Source organism: Elephantulus edwardii, unplaced genomic scaffold, assembly GCF_000299155.1.
Source record: "Elephantulus edwardii isolate Elephantulus edwardi_28Jun2011 unplaced genomic scaffold, EleEdw1.0 scaffold00219, whole genome shotgun sequence".
NCBI classification, from domain to species: Eukaryota; Metazoa; Chordata; class Mammalia; order Macroscelidea; family Macroscelididae; genus Elephantulus; species Elephantulus edwardii.
The window spans coordinates 1,498,836-1,504,094 of record NW_006399969.1 but is presented as its reverse complement, the minus strand read 5'-3'; the positions used below and the strand labels follow the sequence as shown (position 1 = coordinate 1,504,094).

The following is a 5,259-nucleotide window of genomic DNA, read 5'->3' as shown; positions in this document are numbered from 1 at the left end:
ATTAGTGTTCAAGGCCTCAAACCTGTTCCTGAGATGATTCTGAAATTCAGGTGGTATGAAATCAAAGTCATATACTGGCTTCTGTGGATTACAGCTATAATAACCAAGTCCAACATGGTATTGGTATAATGCAGGCACTTGGAGCAATGGAACAGAATTGAGAGCTCGGTATGGTCAACTGATATTTGACAAGGAAACCAAATCTAGCAAATGTGGAAATGACAACCTCTTCAACAAATGGTGCTGGCCAAATTGGAATATTACCTGCAGAAAGCTGAAGCAGGAGGCACATCCCTCACCATACACAAAGGTGAACCCAAGGTGGATCAGAAACCTAGATGTAAAGCCTAAAACACAAAGAACATAAGAGACAAAGTGGGATCAAGCTTATAGAAGGCTTAGCTCAGGTATAAAAAGGCTGGCAGATATAGCCAGAAATGTAACACCAGGGGAGGAAAAAAAATGATGAATGAGACTTTCTAAAGATTAAATTCCTATGTACATCGAAAACCTTTTCCAATAGTGTGAAAAGAAAACCTATTGACTGGAGAGAAAATACTTGACAGTACTATTTCAGACAAGGTTCTCATAAGAAAAGGTTACAGAATCCTATAGGGCCTCCACAAGAGAAAGGCCACTAATTCAATTATAAAATGGGCAAAAGACATGGAAAGACTTTTTATAGAGGAATATATTCAGATGGCCAACAGACCCATGAAGAAATGCTCAAAATCACTGGCAATAAGAGAGAAGCAAAACAAAACTACAATGAGATACCATCTCATCCCAGTAGCAGTGGGAAAGTTTAACAGGACAGCAAGAAAAAAAAATGTTGGGGTGCATGCAGAGAGATAAAACTTTCATGCACTTTTAGTGGGATTGTAAAATTGTACAACCACTCTGGAAGATAGTTTGGTGTTTTCTTGGAAAGCTGAACATAGAAATTCTGTATGACTCAGCTATTCCACTGCTAGGTATATCCCAGGAGAAAATTAGAACTGAAACACAAAAGGATATTTGTACACCAATGTTCATAGCAGCGTTATTCACCATCACAAGAACATCGAAACAGCCCAAATGTCCACCAAAATAAAATGGATTGAGAAACTGTGGTGCATTTGCACAATAGAATACTATGCAGCACTCAGGAGCAACGGTTTTGATAATTACTGCATAACTTGGGAGGGACTGGAGAGCATTATCCTGAGTGAACTAAATCAATCCCCCAAGGACAAATACTGCATAAGACCATTAAGACCAATATTATAGAAATAGAAAGATTAACTAGTAAAATACGTATGAGGATCCCAGAGGGAGAGAGTAGAAGCAGAGGGATGAGAATGGGTAGGGGGAAATAATAGGGTCACACAATTTGGTAGGTGGCCAGAGAGAGGTCTAAAGAGAAGGGGAAAGATCCAGTGGGGATCTGGAAAACAGGGTAATGGTGGGTATAGGTCAATGGTAATGAATTTTATAAAACATAACGAATGAGAATGATTATATGAAACACAATGTGAATGAAGGATAATGTGAAACACAATATATACTAATTTTTAAAATATATACTAATTTTGTAAGCAAACCAATATAAAGAAATTTTAAAAATAAGTCAAACAAATATGCAAATGTCATTTTGTTGATGTATTATAAAACAATCTGAAACAAAAGCTTTTCACAAAATCAGCAATGACAGAAAAAGCTTGAAGGGGATATGTGAAAGGGGAAAGTTACACAAAAACAAAACTGTAAGCAACTGACGTTTTGCATTTTCAGTTGTATAGCTAGGCAGTGATATAGAGTATTGAATAGTAGAGAAATGTATTGCTTTTGTCAACTAAGGAGATAGAATAGCTTATTTGGTTTGGGATTTTTTTTTTTTTGGTAATGAAAGCCTCAATAATTATGACAGCAACTTGTGTTACCTCTAGTTATTTTCTCTCACTTATCCTTAATTCACAGTTGAACTTAAAAAAAATCCTTTCTGTCTGCATTAACATTTAAGTCCACATGGGCACGCAAAGCTTTTCTTCAGTTTACCCTTACAGTAAAACTTTTACTTAAATTTAAAAATTCTCTTGTCAGATCTTGTGGTATAGTGAGCAGGGAATTGTGCTGCTAGTCCAAAGGCAGATGGTTCTTCTGCAGGAGAAAGATGGGCAATCACCACGAGTGCCTTTGAAAACCCAGTGGAGGGTCAGCTATGAATTGGTTCAGACAATAGGAGAGAGGATTCCTGAAGATTAAGTGCTTGACTGCTGAAGGAAAGGCAGGCTGTTCTAATGATCAGCATCCTGCAGGAGAAAGATGTGGCAGTGTGCTTAAAGGAAGATCTCAACTTTCAAAACATTTTGGGGTCCCTGTACTCTCTCCTGTAGGATTGCTGTGAGAATCTGCTCATAGTAAGGAATCTTTAACTCAGTGCTAATGTTACTCTTCCTTAGCAAAGTCTTCTTTCATCCCTACCAAAAATATCTACAACACAACCAAAACCAAACAGCAAACATAATTCAACTCCTCTGCTATCCAGTTGAGTATAACACCATCAGTTTTATAAGCTGTAAGTCTTTCTGGTTGGAGACTGCCCTTCTTGCTCCTGTGGAGTGGCTGATGGATTTGAACTACTAAACTTTCAGTTGGCAGCATAACACATAGCAAACTCCACTAGCCTGTTCATCATTGTTGTTGTTGTTATGTGCTGTTGAGTCACCTGCGACTCGTAGCGATCCTATGTACAATAGTCCTAAACCCTGCTCTGTCCTGTGCCAATCTCTTACTGTCTCCAACACACCAACCCTCCTTATTTCAGTCACTGAACCAATCCATCTCATGGAGGGTCTTCCCCTCCTGCACTGTCCCTCCATCCTCCCAAGCATGATGTCCCTCTCCAAGGACTGATCCCTCCTTGCAACATGTCCAAAGTATGTCAGACAAAGCTTCAGAATCCTTACCTCCAAGGAGCAACCTGGTTTAACCCTCTCCTGGATGAAACTGTTCGTTTTCTTAACAGTCCATGATATATTCAATATTCAATACTCTTCTCCAACACCACAACTCAAAGGCATCAATTCTCCTTCTATTATCCCTACTCATTGTTCAGCTCTCTGATGCAATGAATATAAAGGCAAAAACCACGGCCTGTATCAGGCACACCTTAGTCTCCAGACTGACACCCTTGCTCTTCAGTACTCTGGAGAGGTCCCTAACAGCAGACTTTTATGTCGCAGTACGTCTTTTAATTTCCTGGCTACTGGTGCCAAGAGTGTTGACCATTGAGCCAAGCAAACTAAAGCTGTTAACAATCTCAATCTCTTCACAATCCATCCTGATGCTGCCAATTGGCCCAGTGGTGAGAATCTTTGTCTTCTTGATACTGATCCTCAGTCCAAATCGAAGGTTGCAGTCCAGGTCCTCTTCAGTTTCGGCAAGCAGGGTTGTGTTATCTAAATAACGTAGATTGTTGATGACTCTTCTACCAATCCTGATGCCACTCTTCTCCTCATACAGCCCAGCCTCCTGGATAATCTGTTCTGCATATTGGTTGAAAAAGTATGGAGATAGGACACATCCCTGATGTACACCCTACCCACTTTTGAACCATGCAGTGTTTCCTTGCTCTGTTTGGATGACTGCCTCCTCATCCAAGTATAGGTTTCACATTAGCACTTTCAAGTATTCTGGGATTCTGATTATTCTTAGAGTCAGCCACAGTTTGTTATGATCCACACAGTCAAAGGCCTTTGCATAATCAATGAGACACAGATAGACATTCCTCTGGTACTCTCTGCTTTCAGCCAAGATCCATCTAACATTAGCTACAATATACCTAGTACAACGACACCTTCTAAATCCGGCCTGGACTTCTGGTAGTTCTCTGTTGATGTGCTATTCCAGTCGTTTTGGGATACTCTTCAGCAGACTCTCGCTTGCATGTGATATCAATGATGCTGTTCGATAATTTTCACACTCTGTTGGGTCACAGTTGGCCAAATGATTGTCTTCAAGATTTCTTGGTACAGCTTGGTGAGCACATCTAGGTCAGTGTTTGTTAGTCAAAATATGTCAATTGGTATACCATCTATTCCTGGGGCCTTATTTTTTGCCATTTCCTTCAAAGCAGCTTGAACTTCTTCCTTTATCACTATACGTTCTTGCTCATATGTTGTTTCATGAAATTCTTCTGTGTCTGCCAATTGCTTTTGGTACAATGACTCTATATATTCTTTCCATCTTCTTTTAATACTTCCTGGATCATTTAATATGCTGCCCAAAGCATCTTTAATTGTAGCAACTCGAGGTTTGAATTTGTTCTTAGCACTTGTAATGTTTTTTTTTTTAATTTTTTCTTAACAGTAAGGTTTATTGAGCTGTATCTTAGTACAGATGTTGGGGCTTGCCCATGGTACTCTTGATGTACAAAGTCCTAACATTCTGCCAATTCTTCTTTAGCAGTGAAACCAGGAAGGTGACAGCCAGGTGGATGTTGTAAACAAGTTCATCGTGTGTGATCTTCACATGGCCAACAGCCACTGCCAGACACAGGACCTTTTTCATCTGGAATTTGATGGTGGACTTCACCTCGTCTACTTTTGCCACCATGTTCTCATTGTGGGTCAGCAGAGAAGGGAACTCGCCTGCTTTATTTAGCCCTGGACCTAAGACTCTTGGGATCTGCTTCATCAGGGATTCAGAGGCCAGAAAGGCATCATACTTCTTGACCAGCTTCTTATTCTTGTTGAGTTTTTTCAGCGCTTCGATGTCCATGTGGGGGATAACCACAGCCTTGGCTTCATCACAGAGCTGCTGCTCCCCAAGAACACACACTGAGAACTTGGGGCGTGGGGTGGACTTAAGCCTGATGGTCCCCGAGAAATGCTTGTCCTTCTGGTGGTCATAGTTCTTCAAAACGATCTGCAGCTCCACAGTCTCCAAAAACTTTCTGCGTTTGCTCTGGTTCCCGTGCAGGACTTCCCGCACTGTCTCGTAGAGGGGGTCGCGAGAGACTTTGCTGCTCATGGTTCCTAGTGCCGCAGTAAATGGAAAAGAGCAGCACTTGTAATTTTTATAATGAATTACTCATCAAAATATTTTTTATTTGCTAAAGTCCTGCCTTGTTCTCCTTAAACCTCTTCAGGACAGAGTACATATTAAGTTCCACAAAGTATCCTCACAATCTAACAGATAACCGAACTCAAAGCAAACCAGTTATGTCGAGTTCAATAAAGGACCCATGTGTGCAGAGTAGAGCAATGATCCAGAAAG

At 40.5% G+C, this 5,259-nt stretch overlaps 1 pseudogene; it reads right to left on the bottom strand.

The window, feature by feature from the left end:
- Positions 1-4,371: 4,371 nt before the first annotated feature.
- On the bottom strand, positions 4,372-5,013 carry LOC102863448 (annotated as a pseudogene).
- Positions 5,014-5,259: the final 246 nt, after the last annotated feature.